Source organism: Ambystoma mexicanum, chromosome 7q (assembly GCF_040938575.1).
Source record: "Ambystoma mexicanum isolate Mex_15411 chromosome 7q, UKY_AmexF1_1, whole genome shotgun sequence".
Classification (NCBI taxonomy): domain Eukaryota; kingdom Metazoa; phylum Chordata; class Amphibia; order Caudata; family Ambystomatidae; genus Ambystoma; species Ambystoma mexicanum.
In genome coordinates, this window is record NC_090941.1 from 963,548,873 (window position 1) to 963,571,988 (window position 23,116).

The following is a 23,116-nucleotide window of genomic DNA, read 5'->3' on the forward strand; positions in this document are numbered from 1 at the left end:
TGGACACCTGCCTTCTGACCTCTTTCTTTGGGCTCTGTGCCCACCCCAGTCACTGTGGTTCAAAATCTGGATTTTAAGTTTTCCTCCTCTCTCTCTGTTGAGGTGCATGTTAGCGCGGTATGCCAGGCAGGGCACTAGAAGCGGAAGATGCTGGGGAAAATCCTCCCATTCCTTCCCAACCACCTTCGCACCACTGTGGTTTCTTCTTTTCTTCTGGGGACATTGGACTACTGTAATTCTCTCTATCTTGCTCAACCTCTTTATCTTCTCCGCAGTCTTCTAATTCTTCAGAACTGTGCGGCCCGTGTAGCTACGTCTACTCTTTTTCGCTCTCACATTAGCCCAGTTCTTCGTACTCTTCATTAGCTCCCTGTCTTGAAGCGTATTGACTTCATGGCCTTGTGTATAGTGCACCATGCCTGCCTTCTATGGTACTGGTCCTGCATACTTACAGGTCAAATTTCAGCCCTATGTGCCCTCATGTGCCCTCCGGTCTCCAGATGCACTCTTGATCTCGGTGCGGCCGTTAAAACTGAGCAGACAAGGGAAATAGGCTTTTACTGTAGCAGCTGCTGTTCTAGTGAAAAAGCTCCCTCGTGCCATTAGGGCCACTGCTGATCATCTGACCTTCCGCTGACTGCTAAAAACCTTCTTGTTCTAGGATCTTCAGTTTTGTCTACTCTTCTTGGTCTGCCAATTCTCAGCACCATGATGCCCTTGTCGGTGACAGTTGCGCTAAATAAATTCCTAAAAACAAACACAAAAAAAGCTGAATATGCTTTGTGATTTGCAAACAAAATTGAAACTCTAGTTAACATTATCATAATAGGACATTGCTTCTGCAATTTGGGATCTCTGGATGCCAGAAACATCTCGCATTGAAATGTGGTTTGACAATTCCTTTAATTGGTGTCTGCCATAGCCAATAAAGTATTTGAAATCTATTCCTTAAAAAAACACATGGAAAAGGGGTGTTGTGTGGCTGAATCTGATTCCTTTAAAATAGTCAGAGGGCTAGGTCCCACTGTCTGCGCATTCCAAAAGAAACAAAAACCCCAAGAAACACAAGCCATCACAATTGTGTTCCTCCAAACCAACATCATGCCCAATCTAAGAACCATAGATTTTCATAGAAATTTCCGAACACATTAGATTTATATCAGCTATGAATTAAAGAATAATATGTTGGAGCAAACATATTTCTCTGATGCTATTATGGGATAATAGTTTCAGGGAAAACTAAGCACATTTTTTTGTTTCAAGTAATATTCTGAGAACTGTTCCCATTTTGATTTCAAAGGGGAGGTGGCTTGGAGACAAACCTATTTCTGTACTGTAGATTGATTGCTTCACAAAAGGTAAAACAAACAATGCCAATGTTGTGTCTACATTGTGAAGCATTTGAGTCCGTTGTCTACAGTAGTCATTCATATTTATTTTTCTATGTATGAATGTTAGAGTGATCATGAGAAAATGAGTTGGGTATTATATTTGGAATTAAAACATTAGTGAGCCAACAGCAAGCAGGTTGCGTTTTCCTTTCTGTAGAGAAGCTCCTTGTATTAGTTTGAATTGTGGGTGACTTGCACAGCATTGTAGGTTGGGGCCACATTTAATTCCTTGTTTTCATATTTTATACTGGTACTCAGGACCACATCATGGTGAAGGACCATTGGAAGTCTGCACAAGCTTCCATTGTGTTGGGAGCCTGAGAAAAAGGACTACACATGTCCCTGAGACCCATCAAAGGAACTCAAAACACTGAGAGCCAAGACAACCAGGATTCCTGCATTACCTGCTGTAAAACCACTGCAAGTCTTGATTCTAGCCTGTGCGATTGTGGTCTAACCATTAGGACCCTTTGAAGCTGCCTTTGGCACTCACCCAATGTTCGTACCACTAAACAGCACATTTAAACCTGCTCACTGCCACAACATGCTTGCTGAGTGCATCATGGCCTCGGCAAGAACTCAAAGCTCCAAGCTGCATCTACCACCTTCGAAATCACTGTTCTACCCACCAGCATCTTGGCTGCCGAACTTCATTTCCAGTCACACTGACCCATATGGCCCATTGGACCAGGATAATAGGGTGCTGCGTTGAACCTCCTGACTCGAACTGCGCATCCAGTCACCAGCATCTTCTCCATCAAATAGAGCGCCGAAATAGTACATTTCCTTGAGCACCATATCGAACCGACAGTATAGAATAGCGCATCCACTCACCAGAATCTTCAGAGTCCAACTAACAGTCGAATCAATCCCTGTAGCCCACACAGTCCACCCTTCTTCAAGCTTTGAACTGCAACAAACTCCAGTTCAACCCCAGCTCGACATCGCTCCCCATCTAGAACAATGTGACAGCTGCTTAGAGACACTTCAAACTGCACAAAAAGCATCTAGAAGCCTAGTTGACCATTGTCGAACCACCAAGTCCAGCAAAAGATACTATTGACCGGTAACTGCCCTTTGGTCCAAATCTCTGCCCCAGATTGATGGGCAGGGTCACCATTTAACAATTTTTGCTAAGTACATATTCTTTTCTACAATAATTGTGGTTAGTTGTTGCTGTTTCTCCCCATGCTTCATTACCAAGAGTGCTACATCTTCCAGAGAGCTGTGTTTTGTACAGTGTTTTTCTATTTATTTCTTTGCTGATGATGTGTTTAATTAAAGTACATATACTTTTATAGAAACTTGATTGAACATTGTCTTTACTTTGGATTGTTTTACTTTGCAGTTTAGGTTACCACTGAATAACATTCACACCCCTCTTGAGAGTATAGATTTCCCTCGGCCCATATTACCACAAAAGTCTAAGGAGGTATATCTCTTATGTATATCTGTTTTACCTTTATAATTGGGATCACTTTTGGTTTGTAAACATGTGTAGGCTGAGTATGTGATTTGGTCATTTCATCACACTGGTGTCCTGATTATGTCCCTGGTCTCAGATCCAGAAAGGCCAAGTACAGGGAACAGAGGACCCAGAACCTCAAGGCTAGTCAAGAGCTCATAAAGCACTGGCATGACCTGAAGGCCTCCATGACTGAGTACATGCCAAGTCAAAGGGCCTGGATCGTGGAACCAGTCAAGCCTGGAGCCAATAATCACAAGTGAACTGGACCATATTTGTTTTTGGAGAAAATCATTGAGGTGAACTATCTCATTGATACCAAGACCCAGAGGCAGATACATTGAGCCTTTCCTGTCAATTGGCTGAAGCCCCATTACAGCCGCTGTGACTTAGTGACTTAGTGAGGGCTTTGGTCACTGATGATGAGACTGAGGAGGAGACAGATCCCCTCCCAGACTTGTTGCATCCCTAATCCACTGACGGGTCTCTAGAGGGAGTTCAGATCTCCTTACTGAGCAGCAATTGTGAGGCTGCCTGCAGCTGCTGGGCTGGTTTGTGGGTTTGTTCTTCATGGCTCCAGGAACGATTGATTGGTGCACCCATGATATCAACACTGGAGAAAGTAAGCCAGTGACGAGTAGGATTCACTGATGTCTGACGAGGTCAAGGACATTATCAAAGAGGATCTCTCCAAGATGTTTGACTTGGGGGTTATTGAGCCATCCCAGAGGTAGCTAGCCCAGTGCTACTGATCCATAAAAAGCCCAGTAGTGCAAAAACTGAAGTCGGCTTTTGTGCGGATTACCAAGGGCTCATTTTGGTCACTAAAACAGATTGTCACGCTCACCTGATTCCCACGGAGGCGCAGGTCTGGCTTCGAGTGCTGATGCTTCTTCAATGGTGAAGCGCAGGACTCTGAAGATGGACAGGAAGGCCCCTCTACTCTGGCTTCTCTGGCTCGCAGGAATATTCCCCTGTGCGTGAAAAGGGAGTATTACCTACTGACGGAATAGTGCTCAAGCCTCCCACTCCCTTCCAACCTTCCACGATACCCTTCCACGATTCTCCGTGAAGTCTCACCTTAGGGTCTGGAAGGATGAGTTCTCCATCCTGCTTCTGATGCAGGGGCGCGTTGAAACCCAGTTACTTCACTGGATTGAGGTTTGATGGGAGTTCAAATAAGCTTGACTATTCAGGTAAGGTGCTGTAAGAGTTCTGTTGCAAGTTCAAAAGTTCAAGCTTAATAATAATGTTCATTGTCTTATTGCAGCAAGCGCTAACGCTTATGTCTTTTTCCCCTTACGGGCCGGGGTTCGGAATGCCGGAGATATGGCGCCGACCCGAAGTGAAACGTGCAGTTCCAGTAAATGACAGGTAAATTCTGGATGAGCGTTCGGGTAATGTCTTTGCATTCGCTCATTCAATGTCTTTGTCTTTTTTCCCCATAGGGGCCGGGGTCCGGAATGCCAGGAAGCGGCAGGACCCGAAATGAAATGGGAATGACCCAACAGGTAAGTCTTAGAAGGAAACTGAGCTTTTCCTATTCCCTTCCTTCTCTCACCTTGTGTTCTTGTCTTTTTCTCTCTAGACTCTGGAAAGTGGCTGCGGATCCGGATGATCGCTGCTGAAGATGGAGGTGCCCAGGAAAGGTGAGTGAAATGCAGCGCTGCAGCGATCGAAGCGAAATGCTTTTAAAAATGATGTCTTCCCTTTCAGGATCGTCGGTGTGATGTCTCTGTGATGCAGCTTTAGCAGGTAAGGTCTTCCTTCTCCCCAATTCTCTCTTATCTCCCTTTGCAGGTGACCCAGGATGCTGACAGGCGTGGCTGAAGTCCAGATGCAGGAGCTGACACGGTGAGCGTCCAGCTGCGAGGAGCAGAACAACGCGAAGCATGAGTTGCTGATCGGGCGTGGTTTAAATAGCTTTGGAAGAAGTTCCAGGTATGTATCCTTCCACCGATCAGGTATGTATCCTTCCGCGACCACACCCAGGTGGAAAGTAGTCCCACAGGTAAAGTAGTTCCATTCAGGCCTCAAGAGGGCCTGGATGTAGCAGCATGGTCTGCCTCAGGTAAGTGCACATTAAAACACTTGAACACATGTCTAGCTTTATGAGCCTGGCGCCTAAGGCGCCAGGACAGGGGTCCAACATGAGCCTGGCGCCTAAGGCGCCAGGACTGTGTCCAAAGGGCCCCAGCTTGGGCCCGCTGGCACTTCCCTGGGGGGAATGATGCCTGCCTCTGGGGTTGCTGGGTCGGACCTGGCTCCTTGGAGGTAGGCATCATGACACAGATGTACACTGCATACTGAGAACAGATGAGCTCATTGACAGATTAGACACTGACAGGTTAATGCGTACCTTTGATCACACGGCAGGGTTTTGTCAGATTTGCCTAACAGAATAAGCAAAGGAGAGTTCAGCATTTTCCACTCCAGAAGGGCACTGACAATTCACTGTTGTGCCCATTGCATTAAAGAATGCCCCAGCCACTTTTCAGAGTATGGTAAACCAGGTATTATCAGGACTGGAGGACTTCAGTGTTGCCCACCTAGATGACATTGCAGAGTTCAGTCATATCAGGAACAACCATCAATCCCATCTGAAACAGGTCCCACAAGACATGCAGAAGGAGGGCTTAATTATCAAGGCATCCAAGTGCCAGAATGCAAGAGAAGTGTAACTTACCTAGGACAACAAGTGGATGGCAGTAGAAGCAGCCTCTCCAGGCCAAAGTCCATGCAGTGGTGGATTAGGACATCTCCACTACACAGACTCAAGTGAGAGACTTCTTGGGACTCACAGGTTATTACAGGATTTTTTTCAAGGGGTATGGGACACTTGCCCTCCCCTGAATGATATCACCTCCAAAACGTTGCCGAAGAAGGTCACCTGATCCTTGCCTGTCCGACATTCTTCCAGAGCTTGAAGGAAGGCCTTTGTTAGGACCTAGTTCTCAAGATCCTGGCCGAGAATTCACAATACAGACAGCCACCTGCAAATTTGGAATTGGGGCAGTGGTAGCACAGCTGAACTCTGAAGGGGTAGAACAATCTTGAGCATACCTTATTGGTCGCTTGGCCAAGGGAGAGCACAACTGGGCCACAATTGAGAAGGAGGCATTTGCGATAGATTTGGCCATAAGAAACCCTCTATTCTTGGGCCTCATTTCACTGACCAGACGAACCACAGATTTCTTAGGTGGCTTATGGCCATGCATGTAGTGAATACTGTGTTATTGCGTTAGGCCATATCCACACCGGGACTGGACATAGACATCCAACAAAAACCTGTGTCTCAGCACTCCAAGGTAAATACCTTCAATGGGTATTTTCTCCAGGAAAATGAGCCAGATCCTTAGAATGGTGTGTATCAACCATTGTGACTGTGGGTGTGTCTGATGGATTACCATCTGGCAAGGGTGGAGAAGCCCTGGCTTTTTTGATTTGTAATAAATATAAAATAATGCAGGTCATTCTTTCTCAGAGGGGGTGGTCTGCTGACCAGACCCCCTCTATCCCTAAATGCCATGCCCAAAGCATAGTGTGCACATGTGCCCTGTTAAATCAGTAGCCTGATCTGCAAACCCTAGTGTCTCATGGAAAGAACAGTTTCAGGTCACAATTCCCCTTTTGACAGCTGCCTAAGACTGTGAAAGGATGGAAGCCCAAAAACCATACAGTAAAAAACTATCCAAACAACCAAAATAATTACTGCGCCTCTTGTGAAGGCATCACGAAGTAAGACACAGACAACAGATTCACTTTTCTAAAATCAAAGTTTTATTTCTTATATCTCAGGATGGATTAAGACCTATTTTGCCCTATGCTAAGGTGGGATTTCCATACATAAAGCAACTAAAGATAGTCGGTGTTATAAAGTTCAACTCAAAGGTCAGTCTGTGTCCAAACCTATGCATGCCCTCACAACTCAATCTATATAATGTGTAGGGATGCCAGCAACCAAAGAAAAAGTGTTGAAATTAAAGTTCTTAGCTCTCGGCTTGCTTTCAGCTTCCCCTTCCCCAAGTTCAACACAGTTCCAAAATGGCCTTGGAGTTCCCTTTCCCAAGTTCAACACCGTTCCAAAACAGCCCCAAGGTTCCTTTCCCCGAGTTCAAAAACATTTCCACAAAAGGACCTTGGAGTTCCTTTCCACAAGTCCAACACAGTTCCAAAAGGCCTCGGGTTTCCCTTCCCCAAGTTGAACAAAATTCTTAGTTAATTCAACTTTCTCAGGTTTAATGATTGATTCAAAAAACACTTTGTAACCTTTTAGGCTTTTCAACCATTCTATTGCCTTAGTCTTCTCTTTAGTCACTTTAACTCTTGCTAGGTAAAACAACTTCAGCCTCTTGATTTTCGTTGGTTCACTCAAAGTAGGGGTTAGTCACTCTAGACACAGTTATCAGACAACACGGTCCACCCATCACAGGTCATGCAACCGATAATCCTTGACACTTTGTAATGTTCATTAATTCTCATTGGACTTCCTTGCCAACACAGGTTTCCTCTCTCCCTTTGTGACACTAGCCCATCTGTACTCCTGTTTCTCTTTGGCAGTCTCTTGACTCTCACACAATTCACTTTGTGGTGTTTATCTCTTGTCACCACCTTGCTTTCACACTATCAAATAGTGCCTATCATTTGCCTTTCACTTGCTTCATAACCTTTCATTACTGGTTTTCACTTGGCTTTTGTACTTTCACATTGTTCATAAATGCATTTTCCTTATTTTCACTTTGAAAATGCACATCACTTTCTTTCCAGCGCTCACCTCTTCTAAAAATTTGGCATTGTCGAAACTTCTTTGTCCTCCAGCTCCATCTGGTGACACATGGCATGGGGCTCTGCAGTGCTCTCAATCCTCTCGTGGCCCTCTTTTCCCTCTGTGTCTTTCTCTCTCTCATGCAACTGTCAGCGTCCTTTCCACCATCCCCTCTCCAGCCTGCTCCACGTCAGCCTGGCTTCGCAGGTGGTTCTCCCTCTCTAGTCGGTTCTCCCCTTTTTATATGCACCTGTAGCCTCTCAAGTGGCTGCAGGTTCAAGTCCTTTGCCTGACCCCAATTACTTCTGTCAATGGGACATGCCTGTCCATTATAGTGGTGTTCTACAGTCCTCTTCCTCGTCCCAGTACGAAAGTGGTGTGCACAGATGGAAGTGTGCATTACTCCTAGTTGCCTCTTCTTCGTCCAAGTCTTAAAGGGATTTAAATGTGGGATAGTTGGCGTGTGTGAGAGTGGGGAGGATTGGTAATAACCTACAAAGGTCGGGCGGGTAGGATGTATTCTGGCAATGTCTTAATTTAACCAGAGGAGGTAAATGTGGGTCTAACCTGTGCATATATGGAGGTGTTCTCGTTACTGTTCTCTTCCCTGTCCCTATATACAAATGATTTACCTGAGGGTTATTTTGAAAGGAAGAAAGGTAGGGGGTTTGAAAATACCCTATAAAGGCTTCAGGGACTGAAGGTTCGTTGTGAAATGGAAACTGGGTATACCGGATCTCTCCTAAGGACACCCTCCTTCTATTCTCCAAATCACATCCACCCAGGTGATACTCTCTCGCATATCCACCCCCATGGTCGGGATCCAAAAGCGATGGCCTTCACTGGCCACCTGAGCAGAGGATCCTGGGGAGAAGGAAGTGAGGATGCCTTCAGGTTTCTCAAACTCTTTGCAAGGGAAAGAAGGTTTATTACATGCAAAAAAGGTCTCAGACGGTACTGTAGAACCAAACTGACATGGAGCTCATCTTATCTCAAAACATTACGCCTTTTATAGTGAACAAAATGCAGATTTAACAATACAATGCATAATAATGAGTACAACATAATCCCACCACCCTCATTGGCTGCCACCTATAAAAAATTCTAATCCCCCATAGTACCTTGACTGATTGACCACATCTACACTACCCCCATTCCTCTAGACACTTGGTCTCCTACATCATCACTGCCAAACCCAAATGGGTGATTGGTGGGTTCTTATCGATAAGTTTGCAAATTTGGGACATTCACGTGATCTGAACCCTCCTGTTCCAGACGCAATCAAAGAACTTTGGTGAGACCAACCCTGCTGTTGATTAGACAATAGGCTTCCTCATTAACCCAGACACCATGGCACATATGAGCTGAATCACAGGACATTTCAGACATGGCTCCCTTCTTATCTCTTGACTTTCAAAGGACGCATACCTGCCTGTTTCTTTACTAACTAACATTCTATTCCTATCACATTCAGGCACTGCAGCTGGATACAATTATTGCTTATTTGTGCACCATGGGTGCCTCTACATCGCTTCTCTCCTGAGTGATGAGGAAGGATATTTGCTTTTAGAGCTGAACTAACAGAACTGCAGCTCCACATCAATGCCTGTGTTATCGTCTGTTCATCGTGTACTAGGCCTTAACATCAAAAATGTTGTTAATTCTGTCTGATTGACACATTGACCACTCTGTTACCATACTACCTTGCTGACTCCATATTCTGCTTATTTCCATCCTTCCTGCACATCACGTTATCCTACATCACTACAATACATCAACTAAACACTAGGCCTATATTACTGCCCTATCTATAACCTCTGCAACTGCAAAATTGATATGTATGTTGCTCTTTCTGTCTTGCTATATGTGGGTATCTGATATGTGTCAGACCTAACTAATACAATGTAGGTGTTTCCGTGGCATGCATCTGTAATGTTGTTCTCTAATAGGTTTTCCTCAACCTGAAATGCTTTGCCTGGCTGGGACACTGTACGTGCATCCAAACAATCCCACCTTTAGTTAATATTACATTAACTAACCCTTCTTCCTTCCTGCTATAATCATTATCCTTGGGTATCCATGCTCTACACAGGTGATGTAAACTCCCCCCGGGCATATTCTGCTGCGGTGCCAGTCCTGAAACCGCACCCTGCAACTCTTGCTAAATCAACCCAGCATTCAATATAATTCTCTGGGTTTGATGGGGGTGTGATCACTGTTTCTGGGGGTTCCAAAGTCTGCTCTATTTTGACCATTCTTGGTTTTACATCCCCATACCACCTCTCAGTCTGGTTGTACATGTGCTTTGTGAGAAGAGGAGCTTTCACTGCCTTTATTGAAATCATCATTGTGGCACTCTTTGGCAGGGTCTTCGTGCAGCACCTCAGGATCATTTGACAGGAGAAAGAAAATACTAAAAAAGCTGCTATGATGGGAACCAGCAATTTTACTGCTATTTCCAACCACGATGGGGCTCATGAAAACCGGGCATTGAACCAATCATCTACATTCACTGCAGCTTCCTTCTCCATAGCAATCCTGAAATTGTGAAGGGCCCCAATTGCATGGGACAATGATTCGTTGTCAGCATAATATGGGGGTATGTATCTGCAGCAGGACAGCCCAAATGTCTTGCCCTCCCCTCCTTAACTGTGTGCAGGCCCAGAATATATCAGATCTGGATGGTGATAACTCTAGTGGCCCTCAAGTCACTTTTTATTGAGTTGAGGCCCTGCCCAGTCTGGTTCGCCATCTGGAGCATCTCCCATTTGGTTATCTGCAGCCATTCCATGTTGGTTGCAGTCTGGCTATCTGGTACAAAAAGGGAAAAACCTTTCTGTCTTGATGAATAACTGGTATTAATCTGGAATTTCTTTTAGCTTTCCAGAGGAGTCTTTGGACAGGTAATTAAATCTGTTCTGATGATGACCTTTTAGTGAACAACAAAGACGCTTAACAATTGAGGGCTTAGTTGGTTCTGGGGCCGGCACATTTATAACTGATAGATGAGCATCAGGAACTACGAGAACTCCGGATTGTGGGTTGGTTAGCGAGCATATGCCCCTACATGGTGGCAGGAGGTGTACATATGCATATTGTCCACACACCCAATAAACGTCCATCCATGCTGCTGTGCCTTCAGTTAGATAAGGGATAAATAGTGATTTATTGCAATGGCTATTCGTTCCTATGGGTACAGTGCCATTTCCTCGCAAACAAAAAGGGTACTCTGCCGGCCTTTGTACTTTTTCGTCTATTTCATTTAGTTCAATCCATGTCAGCTTCGGCACATAGTTAACCCATATTTTTTCACAGTTCTTATTGGCACATGCCCCCACGGCTTCAGCAAACTCCAGTAAGCCCCTGGTTGCACAGCTCACAACTTCTGCCACCCATCTAATATTCAACAATGGCTGCACCTTGCACCGTGCCTGCTCTTTCTTCTTGGCACATTCTTCATCATACCTGTTCATGATGACCACCTGGACAGTGTGCCTTTGAAATGGCTCTGTACTATGCACAGGGTTAAATGTACCAGGCACTGGGCCATAAAAGGTGCCATTTCTTGGGGTATAAACAACTTGGTAGCCCCGTCGCATGGGGATTCAAAAAGCATACCTAGCAGCTCTCATTTGACCTCTGCCTCCCCACATTTTGCCTTTGATTATAACACGTTATCCGATTCAGGGTGGTGCACAATGGCCACAGTGTCAAATATAACGCCCTTCTACTGATTGTATTCTATCTCCTACTCAGTCTCCTTCCTAATTTCTGTTATTCCCAAGTGTGTTTGGTTTTCAAAAACATTCCATAATCCCTCTCTCCCCCTTTTACATATCCCCACCATATAATATAATCACATAATAACAATATACAACCTGCAAGGAAATTGAACGCCATATGCAACATAAGATATATATTACACAACATCTGTGGTATTGCACCTGCAGAGGGAGAGAAAAAGCAGACCTCCATACAAACAATCACACATCCATTATTATAAAAGAAGGTACTGGAATGGACTTTAATATAAAAAAAGGAGCGTGGTCACTGATACACTTTTATTTTAATGATTAACTGTGTTGAAAGGGAAAGTGATATGGAATGATATGACATTTATAATGCGCCTATACACAAGTGTTTCAAGACGCGACGAGGCAAGGGAGGGGGAACAGAGGGAGGACAGAGACAACGATCCTACTAGGCCAGGTGACGTTGAGATCGTGCAAGTGCAGGGGAGGGGGAAGGGAAAAGTGCAGGGGGAAGGGAGAGGGGGAAGTAAAGTACATAGGATAACATTAAATAAAATAAGACACTAAATAAAACTGCGGCCAGCTGGTGGCAAGTGCTAGGGCAAGTGCAGACATCAAGTGTCAAGTGCTGGTAAGGGGCTGTAGGGATACAGAAACAGGCCCTGAATGCAAGGGTTGCCAGGGGGGCAGTGCAAGTGTGCAGCTGGCGGGGAGGGGATCTGGGCCCACCAGTACGTTTTAGCCAGGCGATCATCAGGGGAGAGGAGGAGAGAAAGCAGAAGCAAAGAGGAAGGTCTTGAGGTGCTTCCGGAACCAGAGATGGTTCTCCTCAAGTTTTAGGGAGGCAGGGAGGCTGTTCCAGAGGGAGGCCCCAGCAGAAGAAAGAGATCTACCAACAACTTGTTGCTTGGAGAAGCGACTGACCCTTAGGGAGTTGGAGGCGGATGAGCGACGGGCTCGAGAAGGAAGATATTTAGGAAGAGAGAGTTGAAGGTCCTCAGGCCCAATGTCCCAGAAGGCCTTGTGGACACTGCAGAGGGTTTTGAAATTAATCCTTGCCGCTGGGAGCCAGTGCAGTGATTTCGGTCCTGGAAAGATACGATCCCTGCGCTTGAGGCCAAGGACAAGTCTCACAGTCCAGTTTTGGATGAGTTGCAGAGGACGGAGAGCAGAAGCAGGCACATTTAGAAAGAGGCTGTTGCAGTAGTCCAGCCTAAAGAGAACCAGAGCTCTGGAGACAGTGAGCTTCTGGGGGAAGGAGAGGAGGTGCAGCTGGTAGTGTGACTTCTTAGAGACGTCAGAGATGTGAGGAGAGAAGGAAAGTGTGGAGTCAAAGATGACCCCAAGGTTTTAGCCTCACAGGTGGGAGCAGGAAGAGGGCCAAAAGAGGCCAGTCTGGCAGTGACAGGAAAGGAGGGAGTAGGTGTGCCGATGAGGAGAATCTCGGTCTTACTGGCATTAAGGCAGAGAATCATTGGTGGCACACCACTCCTGGATAGCAGACCGACAGTCTGAGATGAGAGAAGGAGAAGAGGTGGCGGAAGGGATCCTCAAAATGAGTTGAGTGTCATCCGCATAGCACTGAAAGTTGGGGCTAAGAGCGGCAATGTGGTGGGCAAGAGGTGCCAGGTATTGGTTGAACAGCCAGGGAGAGAGGTTAAAACCCTGGGGAACACCACAGGTGGAGATGGAGATAGAGTAGAGGAAGGACCCAAATTGGACCTAGGAGGGTCGATCAGAGAGGAGGGAGGTCAGCCAAGCCAGGGCCAGATCGGTGATACCCAGGTTGTAACGGAGACGGTTGAGCAGGATGGCATGGTTGATCATGTCAAAGGCAGAAGAGAGATCAAGTAAGATGAATACACAAGGGGTGTTGGAATCGAGGTTGGAGAGCAGGTCTTCATGGATGTTCAGGAGAGCAGTTTCCATGCTTGTGGCAGCTCTAAAGCCAACCAACAGATTCAGTGTGAATGTTGAACTGGGAGATGGCCAGCTGTTCCAGGAGTTTGCCCAGGAAAGGAGTGATAGACGATAGTTAGATGGGCCGGAAGGGTTGGCAGAGGGTTTTTTAGAAGAGGGTGCACAAGGGTGCACAAGGGAGTGCTTCGGGGGGAAGGGGGTTGGTGAAGAAGAGTTGCAGAAATCAGCCAAAGCAGGAGCCATGGTGTCAATGTGAGGGGTGAACCTGTTTTGATAAGATTTTCATAGATCAGACTTGTCTAGAAAACCTCATCTGAGGTGGCCAGAGGAGGGCTGGAGGAAGAACAGGGAATAGAGGGAGGAGGGGTAGAGGAAGAGAGGGGTAGGACAGGATGCTCAATAGCAAATCAATAAGGCACTCTATGCACAATACAACTCAAGTGGGTCAATAACTGGGCCAGTTCAAACAATATGCAGCTTTATTCTGGGTCAATACTTAGGTCTGCTTCATGAGAAGGCAGAGCTATATTGGGTGCCTTCCAAGCGTCGGACAGGTGGACCCAGTACTGCAAGAGCTTCACTTTAACTGCGAAATTCATGGCAAAGACCACAGTGAAGGATCCCTCAAACCTTGCTGGTTCCAGCGATGAATGAAGTTGCGTATGTAGATTTTATCACCCAGGAGCAACTGCAGCAGCAAATTCTGTTCACCGGTCGCCAATGTTACTGCTACCTCTTCTTTTTTGGGAGTGATCTGTCAAGAGATATGCATTTTGTTAATTCATGCAAATACCTCCAAAACTCTGGCTGCCCTGTGGGCATATGATGATGTGCGTGTAGGAATAAGAGGTGTGTGCATCCTTCCCCCCATCACTATCTCATGCAGGGACAAGTGGTGTCCTTCGCTGGTCGGCGTTCTCAGGCTAAAAAAGTGCCAGAAAGGCATTGCACCCAGTTCCTCTTTAATGTTACACATAATTTAGACTTTTTAATTTTCAACACCCTGTTGATCTTTCAACAATCCCCTTGGCCTGTAGGTCATGTATGAAGTACATCTTATGCTGGATCCCCAATAGGGATGCTATCTCTTTAAATCCGTAATTTAAAAAGTGAGTACCATTATCAGATGTTATGACCCCACACCCCCCCAATGAGGAAATACCTCGCTCACAAGAAATATGCGGCAAAATTTGCACCTGCATGTGCACAAGGACCAGCCTCAACCTAATGGGAAAACAGGCATACTACAACAATAGGTAATGGCAATTGCTGCACCTGTTAGACATATCAGCAGAGTCAATGTGAAGCCCCAAAATGGCCCATTGGGACAGCAATATGTGCTATGCAGCGTTCTGAGCATCTGGCCAGTACTGCAAAAGTGGCACATTGTGTAGGTTGCCAAAGGGCCTCATTACGACCCAGGGGGTACCGTAATTACCGTAATTACCACCTTCCCCATTCCCATTGAGCCCTATGGGGGCAAAAATGAGAATGGGGCAGGGCCAATGGTGAATGGGGAATTACCGCCTCGCCAATCCTGGAATGGGGTGGTAATTCCACAATTCACCATGGCGGAGTTGGTAAAATTCCAGCGTCAACCATGGCGCTAATAGCGCCATGGTTAACGATAGGGTCGTAATAAGGCCCAAAATTTTGTTGAGAAACTCCTGCAGATTGGGGACAAACCCCTCATCTGAAATATCTGCAGCAATTGGCTGTTTTGAAATGTGCATCGTATAGTGCAGTAGCTCAAAAGCAACTATTAGCAACTCCTGTGGCATTACCACCTTACCTTTAATACTGTGCATCTAAATTGGATCCATCAGGGATTCCATGTAACCCCTCTTCATCCAAAACACCTTCTCCTCTTGTGGCGCCTGTCCCTGCCGCTCAATTTTTTGTGTAATTGGCACTGCAGTGTATGGAACTGTTAACTGTAACTGCTGATTTTCCACTTCAGGATATGCAGTGAACCTCTGGGGCTTCCAGATATGCTGCTTCTTTGGTGGCTCTGTCAGTGGCATCATTGCAGAGGGAAATTGGGTCTGTATGTTGAGTGTGGGCGGATCATTTAACAACCGCTACCATAGAGGGGTGGGACAATGCATACATTAATCTTTCCAATAAGGCAACATGCTGTACAGGGGTACCATCGGACCTACAAAACCCCCTCCTCTTCCATATGAACAACCCTGAATGTACGGCAGTGGTGACGTACACCGAATTGGACTAAACGATCACCAGACATCCCTGAGATGCTTCCAATGCTTCAATTAAAGCAGTCAGTTCTGCTGCCTGAGCAGAATAGTGTGTTGGTATTCTTTTAATGGTCATAACCTCATATTCCCCATATACGAGGTGCACCACCGCTCCCTGTGTGCCTCTGGCCACTCTCCTGATCAATCCTCTCTGAACCATCATTGAAAAGAACCCCCCACCCCTCATCTAATGCATCTTTCTGTGCCCGCACTAAATCATTTTTGGGGCCTGCATATGTCACACAATTATGCACCTCCTTCCCTTCCTCAACAGGTACAGCAATAAATGTGGCTGCGTTCACTATGTGGCATCTTACAATATGAATGGATGGACTGTAATATGCTAGGGGCTTGTGCGCCATGAATGATTGCTGAGAAAATACAGCACTTGTCACCTATCCTTTGGAATCGGAAAATAGATACAATTCCTTGTTGTAATCAGGGGGTTTTAGTAATGGGGCATTACTTATAGCATTTTTCAATACTGCAAAACATGTCATCATTTTGTCTGTCCATGTCAGTGACCCGTTCCTTTTCTGTGCTTTTTTGAGTCCCTTCAAAAGAAGTTTTGTAACTAGAATAGTCAAAAATCCAAACTCTACAGTAGTTACACAAACAAAAGAATTGTTGCATCTCTTTAACTGTAATAGGCTGTAGTGCATTCTGCACTGCAGCAACTCAGGAGTCACTCTTTTCCCTGATGACGATATTTTCTGACCCAAATACACAACTTTCTTTTGGCAAAATTGCATTTTTTCCTTGTCTACCTTGTACCCTTTTTTGCAAGCAATGTCAATAGAGTGATAGTCTGCTCTGCACATCTCTTCCATAGTGCTACAGACTAGATGATCATCTATGTACTGAATGATCATGCTTGGAACATGTATGTTGCCCAGATCCATGTGTAGTAGTCTGGTGAAAATTCTCTGGGACTCACAGTACTCCTGTGGAAGTCTGGTGTGTTGAAATCACTGCCCACCGAAAAGAATGGAGTAGGGTATTGAGATTCGGGGTGCAATGGGAAGGAAAAGAATGCATTTTTCAAATCAATGAGTAAAATGTGTGGCTTCCTTGGGTGTGTTGCAAAAAATGGTAGTGGAGTTTGATACACGTGGGAATTCTGCCTCCACTATGCTATTTAGTTGGACTAAATCTTGAATGAACCATTTGACCTCTTTCCTTTTTTCACAGGGTATATCACTGTGTTACATGGAGATTCTGAAGGTACCATAATGCCCTGTCTCCACAACGCAACAATTGTCTCATGTCTCCCTCATCTGCTTCGCTTGATAATCGATACATTTGCACTTTGGGTAACACTGCTCGTGGATTTAGCTTAATACGTACTGCCCTATGCTCTTCAAGAGCCCTATGTCATGTGGATTGCCTGTCCATAAAGTACTTGGGACCGGTAAAAGGTCATCATGTTAATATACAGGCATCTCTTAACAATAAGTACAGGACATGGTACTTTCTTTTGCTAAATCATTATCTGACTGGGAACAAACAGTTCCAGTATAATGTTGTTGTCATTATCATTGTCTTCAAACAACTGCCCATCTGATACCCCACTTAATGGCTGAACAGGTTCATTGTTTGCCACTCACCTCCCTTTTCATCTGTCCCTATGAGCACTATTATGTAATCCGTAATGAACACCCCTATCAGATCTTGCATGATAATAGTACCTGGGACATGGTCTTGGGGCACAGCTGGTCTAAACAAGAATTTGGATGGCAGCCTCCATGGCTTGCTTTGAACTCCCAGCACCCAACTCAACAATGCTGTTACTCCTTACATAATCATATCTGGGTGCACTGGTACTCCCTAAGTGGTGCTGCCCCGAACAATTCCTGGTGTTGACACACTACCCCTTATTCTGACAGTGAAATGGTCATATTCAGTTTAACAAATCCCTTTGCAACAAATTTGCAGGTGTCGCCTTTGAGAACAATAGTCTCAGTCAGTTAGAGTGATAAACCTGAGGACGTCCTCACATTTACTCCCCTTGGAACCTCTTTACAGATGACAAGGAAGGACCATCACTGTTGGCTTCTGACCCTGGGGGTGTACAGGCAAGGGTGGATCACCTGAGTGGAGGGTCCTTGGGGATTAGACAGAGGGTGTCCGAAGGACAGACATGGTATCCTTCTTCCCTAACACTGCCTTACCCTCCCTTCCCTCAACCTTCATGGGCTACTTACATTCATGCCCTATTCTTCCCTGTAAGTACCCATCAAGTACTGCGAAGAGGAAGAAGCAATTAGCAGTAATGCACACTTCCTATTTCAAACACTACTCTAGTGCTGGGACAAAGAAGAGGGGTATGAAGACATCCAATACTGAAGTTCAGGCATGTCCCATTAATTGGGTTTGTTATGGACAGGGAGGACTAATTAGTCAGCCACAGCTGCAGCCTGTCCAGGGGCTGCAGGTGTATAAGTGGAGACAAGCTCAGCCAGAGAAGGAGGAAGGATCGTGACAAGGGAAGCCGCTGAGTCAGGAGCGAGGAAGTAATCATGGTGTCAGCAGAAGCAGAAGGTAGAGCTGAAGTGGCAGTCGTGCTGATGAAGGAAGACACGTTGTTAGCAATCCCCAGAAACATTGGTGTCGAAGACATGCAGCAGCGTGCTTGTGGACAAGATGCTGGGCTCAGGTGAACCAAATAGCAAATATTGCATAACAAATGGCATGTGAGATATAGGGAAAGGGGGTATGCATTGCCCTGTTGATATCTGAAGTGGGCTTGTCCGCCGAGTTTGCGGGCGACAGAGCCATGCCTTTGGAACTTTGAACTAGAAGGGGAGAGGCAACAGTAACAATTAATGGCTTCACGGGTGATCGTGAAAGACCCAAAGCCGCCCAAGTCAATTACATTTACCGGCCTGATACAATTGTAACAGTCGCAAGGAAACACGACGGAAAGATGAAGTAAGCAGTGCATTATCTTGAAAGGCAGGTGCTGCATATGCGAAAAGATGGCCTTGATTGACTCCTGACTAACGTATGAGTTTTCCCATCTCCACTGATATAATGTAACCTTGGATATTCTGTGAAAGCTGTGAGAAGCCGGTTAAAAGTCGTGAAATATTATCTTTAAAATACAGATGAAAAACTTTTGAATGCCGACCTAATTGTAACTCTGAAATACAGTGAAACTATAGCTACCATTGAACTGAGTGAAAACGTGAAATAAGCTAAAGTGAGCGTGAGCCATACAAAGAAAAAGTAGGGCATAGAGAAGACACTCATAGACTGAACTTTGTGAATGGATATAATATGGCAAGACATGGTTAACAGATGGTGACAAAACCCAAATGCTAAACAGGAGAAGCCAGGAAAGTGATGAATTGCACACAGAACCACGAGGTCCATAAAGAGGAACACAGTGAAAATGAATCTGTACATGGTGGGGAATCCTGGTTGCGCGACCTGTGATGGGTGGAAGGTGTGGTCTGGTAACTGCGCCTAGACCGGTGAGCCCTAAATGGTGAATAATAAAGAGAAACCAACGGAATGTGAATCTGTGCACAGGGCAAGCGCCAAAGGACCTGTGTGGCCTGAAGAGTGTGGTATTTCCTGGTTGTGCGACCTGTGATGGGTGGAGCATGTGGTCTGACAACTGCGACAAGACCAGGGAGCCCTAAATGGTGACAAGCAAAAGACATTGTGAATAAACCACAGAGAACTGTGAATTGAACATAAAGCAAGCCTGAAGGTGTGTCAAGTGGACCTATTGTTTTCTTGTATTGGACATATAAAATTAGTAAAAGTGCTATAGTGAACTCTTGGGAAGGGAACCCTGAGAATCGAAGGAACTAAGAAATGCTGTCTTGGGGATTGGAACCTCAAGACCTTCTTTTTGTGTGAACTGTTGTATATTGAACTTGGAGAAGGGTACCTCAAGAACTGGCAGAACATTAGCAAGGTAAGCAACTATTGGAATTGTGTTAAACTTGGGATAGGAAGCCCAAGAAGAACTTTAAGCCAAGTCTTTACTTTTGAACAAAATATATATAAACAAATATTTATTTTATTGACTACGAAGAACCCACACCCTGTTGATTTATAGATGTGAGGGCAAGCATAGGTTTTCACACACACAGACCTTTGATTTGGACTTGCAGACACAGACTTCCCTTAGTTTTATTTAGGTAGGGAAATCCCCACCATAGTCATAGGGCAAGTTAGGCAATATACCATCCTGATATGTAATAAAGATTTTACTGTTGAATTGGAAATCTGTTGTCTGTGTCAACCCTTGATACCATGCCTGTCTCACATCACCTACCTTGATGGGTAAATCAAATGAAGCTATCTTTCAATAATGAATGATTTGTTGCCTATATCCACACCTGCCAGGGGTTCCTATTCCTGGTTGGCAGTTACTGACAGGAATGGGCACTTCGGGGGTCTCTGTGGGCTGTCCTCATTAGGATATGTGTTCGATCGTGGGAATATGAATGGGTTACCGTCCACTACACTTGCCCCAGTATATGTTGTCATTGTACCGTGAGGCACAACATTTTGTTCCAAACTTGTGCATCTGGCTGTTGTGTCTGCTGTTGTTCATGCACTGGTGTATTATTGGGTGCTGGCGGTTGCATTTGCTGGGGTATGGGTGCTTGATATTGATACTGGGCAGATATACCTGCTGGGGTGCTTGCCATGGCAGAACTTACATATTAATACAGCATGAAAGTTTCAGGGTGTCTGATACCAGGAAGAGGACACTAAACATGCATGAAATAGGCATTGTCCCATACAATTAGGGATAGGTTGGCTCACTTGACTTATTTGGGAATATGCACGATAAATAATTGTTTCGGTATGGATAACTCAAAATCATAAATCACTTATTTAGAGGCACCACTTATTACCCTTTGATTAGTAAGATGGCTATGCATGGGATACTACATCCTCACACTGTAGATCACCAAAGGTACTGGGAGTATAATGGTGGATTGAAATTGATTAATGAAATTCACATTGTCAATTAACTATATTCTCTTATAACTCTCTCTCCCCAACAATCCCCTCTTTTGCCAACTCTGACTTATCTGTGTGTCAATATAACATTGTGCTCATACATGGACTTACTAGTATAATCTCCCCTCTGTCCTCATCTTACTCGATCTCTCCTCTGCCTTTGACACGGTCAACCATGACATCCTGCTCAATCGCCTCTGTGATAACCTGGGTATCACTGATCAAGCCCTGGCCTGGCTGACCTCGTTCCGCTATGATCGACCCTCCCAGGTCCAACTTGGGTCCTTCCTTTCCTCTATCTCACTCTCTACATGTGGTGTTCCCCAGGGGTCTAACCTCCCTCCCTGGCTGTTCAACCAATACCTGGCGCCTCTCGTTCAATGCATTGCCGCTCTCTGCTCCAACTTTCAGTGCAATGCGGATGACACTCCGCTCGCTTTCAGGCTCCCCTCTGCCACCTCTTCTCCTTCTCTCATCTCTGACTGTCTGTCAGCTATCCAGGAGTGGAGTGCCGCCAACGATCTCTGCCTTAATGCCAGTAAGACGGAGATTCTCCTCATCGGCACACCTGCACCCTTCTTTTCTGTCACTCTCTGGCCAGCATCTGTTGGCCCTCTTCCTGCTCCCACATGTGAGGCTAAGAACCTCTGGGTCATCTTTGACTCCACACTCTCCTTTTCTCCTCAAATCTCTGATGTCTCTAAGAAGGCAAAGTACCAACTGCACCTCCTGAGAGGGATTCTTCCTTGCCTCTCCTTCCCCCAAAAGCTCACTGTCTCTAGAGCTCTGGTTATCTCTAGGCTGGACTACGGCAACAGCCTCTTTCTAAATCTGCCTACTTCTGCTCTCTGCCCTCTGCAACTTTTCCAGACCAGGGCTGCGAGACTTGTCCTTGGCCTCAAGCCCAGGTATCATATCTCTCCAGCACTGAAATCTCTGCATTGGCTCGCAGTGGCTGCAAGGATTACGTTCAAGACGCTCTGCATTGTCCAGCTCGGTCCTCATTACCTCCAACTCTCTCTTCGTAAATACCTTCCTACTCAATCTCTTTGCTCCTCCACCTCCAACTCCCTCAAGGTCAGTCGCTTCTCCAAGCAACAAGTTGTTGGTAGATCTCTTTCTTCGGCTGGGGCCTCCCTCTGGTACCCCCTCCCTGCCTCTCTGAAACTTGAGGAGAACCATCTCCGCTTCAGAAGCACCTCAAGACCTTCCTCTTTGCTTCTGCCTTCTCTCTTCCTCTCCCCTGCTGATTCCCTGTCTGATACTGCCTTGGTCACCTGGGTACCCTCTGATTTCGGTGCCAGGTCCCTGCCTGCCAAGTTGCACACCCACACTGCCTCCCGACAACCCTTGCACTTGGGTCTATATCTATAACCCTACAGTACTCCTTCCTGTACTTCTGGACACCTGCTATCTGCACTTACCCTTGCACCTGCAACCTGCTTCTCACACTTCTTGTTATTGTTTTGATCCCATGTACAGCACTACACCCTCCCCTTTCCCCTGGCACTTTACCCCTCCCCCTTCACTGCACATCCACGAATGTCACTTGGCCTAGTAAGATTGTTGTCTGTGTCATCCGTCTCTTCCCCCTTCCTTGCCTCGTTGCGCCTTGAAACACTTGTGTATCTGCGCGTTACAAATGCCATATAATATCATATCATATCATATAATCAGATCTTACTGTTTTTACTTTGGACAACTTACTACTTTTTGATATCCATTGATGGGGTTTTTTGTTCTTTTTTTGTTATTTGAATTGACAATCTTATAACATTTCTTTTTTCTTAAACCTTATGTGACCTGGCAGTTATGTATAGCCCGGGTTTGATAAAGGCCTAAGCAAGGCGGAAACATGTGTCACTTATGGGCAATATTGTGAATGGACATTGTACAAAATAAAATGTCCACCCTCAAATATGTCTTCAGACCTTAGTGCTTTTCAATGTAATCAGCAACTGTCTATTGATCACAGTGATATGCCTGGTGTCCCATTAAGGCGCATCATTCTTATACATTATACATTATTATACATTCTTATACATTATTACCTCTATGGAGCGGGTATACCTTAAGGCACCCAAAAGGAGCAACAGGCAACAGGAACAGAATTATTTAGAAACTATGTGGCACATAGTGACTAGCTATAAACACAACGTCTCTTTTTTGTACAGTGATTCATATGAGGTGTCTGCCCCGGGGCAAGGGCAGTGGTGTTCTTAAACTTTGCTTGGCTCATTGGCATCTCTGAGCCTCATGCCCCTTTCTCATGAATTTGTCCTTCAAAGGGCACATCACTTCCTGCTTCATTTGGAGCTGAATTAACAGAGCCACAGCTCCACACCAAGGCCTGTGTTCTCATCTGTTCATCGTGTACTAGAGCTTAACATCACAAATGGCATTACTTCTGTCTAATTGGCACACCAACCTTGCTGTTACCGTACTACCTTGCTGAGTCCACCTTCAGCTCATTTCCATCCTTCCCACACATCACACTAGCCTAGGTCACTACAATACATCAACTAAACACTGCACACTAAACACTGGGCCTATAATACTGCCCTATCTATATAGCC